The 1,602-nt window shown below is 27.6% G+C and overlaps 1 protein-coding gene across 1 annotated transcript in view; it reads right to left on the bottom strand.

Annotated features, from left to right (window-relative positions):
* The window catches only part of LOC103308359 (breast cancer metastasis-suppressor 1-like protein), a 24,130-nt gene extending 23,013 nt beyond the window's left edge, over positions 1-1,117 (bottom strand). The window contains exon 1 of the mRNA XM_016801827.2: positions 982-1,117. The gene's annotated coding sequence lies outside the window, so the exon portion shown is untranslated. The remainder of the gene's footprint in view (positions 1-981) is intronic.
* Between the last annotated feature and the right edge of the window lie 485 nt (positions 1,118-1,602).

Genomic DNA, 1,602 nt, shown 5'->3' with positions numbered 1-1,602 from the left:
CAAATGTACAATTATTATAAGAACATAATATTATTAAATATTTTAATAAGTTATTTTTTAATCAAAATCAATTAGGTTATGATCATATATTGGCTATTTCCCGTGGTCAATAATAATTAGGAGTCTTATTATTTTAAACCATATTAATTAATGGGTATTTATAAAGATATTAAAAATAATAATAATAATAATAATAACATAACTTAAGTTAATAAGTTAATTGAAAGTGTTCATATAACTTTTAACTTAACTGAGTTAAAAAAAATAGGTTAACTGTTAACTTTAAACTTTTTGAAATGATTTCTATCAACTCAACTTAACTCAGTTAAAAGTTATCATTAACTTGCCCAGGCTTGAGTATATAATTATTTACAGTAATCCGATATTAATCGCAAAAATATTAAAAATATATTTATTTAATATACATAGAGTAGGTGTACTTATATACATTTATTTATAATTATTATAATATTACTGATTTTCTATTAAAATGAACTTGATTGTTTAATTATTTTAAAGTGGCGCAAATTACAATTTTTGTAGGTAAACGATGGCGCGGATTACTTAATGCCCTTTTATTAAGTTATGTGTGACGCAAGCTACAACCTTAAAAAGTGGCGCAAATTACCAAAATTAATTTTTAGATTTGGAGCAAATTACATAAATATTTTTTTGAAGGGGTTGTTTTTGGCGCAAATTACATACGCCCTTTTTTTTTATTAATTAAAGTTTCACTAACGTATATCATTTTAACTTATTGTTGATTAAATTAAATTATTTTAGCATTTAGAAAATAGATGACAATTAGTAATAAAATATATCAGTAAATAGTAATAAAGATACTATTAGTTACGTTATAAAGTAATAACTAATTACAAACATCTTATAATATAAGATAAAGAAATTACTGTATCCCTACAGTTGTTGCCTTAAAATAGTAAACACATTTAATAGTAAATAATAATTATTATAAACACTTACATTCGAGAAATCATCCTAGAAAAATGAATAAGCAATGAACCCATGTTATCCCGGCAGTCACCAACGCAGAAATCGTAGAATATTAAATAATCAGCAATAACAGAAATCTAAACACACACACACACACACTAAGCCTGCCGAGGGTCTACAGCGTACTGTTCGCGCGATTGTTTGTGTCGTTACTCACGATAACAGTATAACAACAGGTATTTTGAGAATATTTCCGATGATCTATACCGTACAGTCCGCAGTCCGTACAACGGTATTACCAGAAATTAAATTTACAGTCGCTATTCAGTGTAAACATCTCATTATAAAAGTAATAAGTATGATATCGTATAATATAATATTAAGCTCAACTCTATACGTCTACGGTCTACATAGTTTATAATAATAAATAATAATACTATGAACGCTCTATCTACAATTACAACACAATCCGCGACGACGATGTTATAATGAAATAAGCCTGACATTTTGCCGACCGTGTCAAGTTTTTTCACCAAATTTACAATTTGCCGACTGACAAAAACATCTTGGTGGAGTAGGCACCCGCCCTTACCCCCCGTTTGGAACGCCCATGATAATATACAAGTTAATGCTGCTATATAATATTATAGG

The sequence above is a fragment of the Acyrthosiphon pisum genome, chromosome X (assembly GCF_005508785.2).
Source record: "Acyrthosiphon pisum isolate AL4f chromosome X, pea_aphid_22Mar2018_4r6ur, whole genome shotgun sequence".
Lineage (NCBI taxonomy): Eukaryota > Metazoa > Arthropoda > Insecta > Hemiptera > Aphididae > Acyrthosiphon > Acyrthosiphon pisum.
The sequence above is the reverse complement of the archived record's forward strand: the minus strand, read 5'-3'. Positions and strand labels throughout refer to the sequence as shown.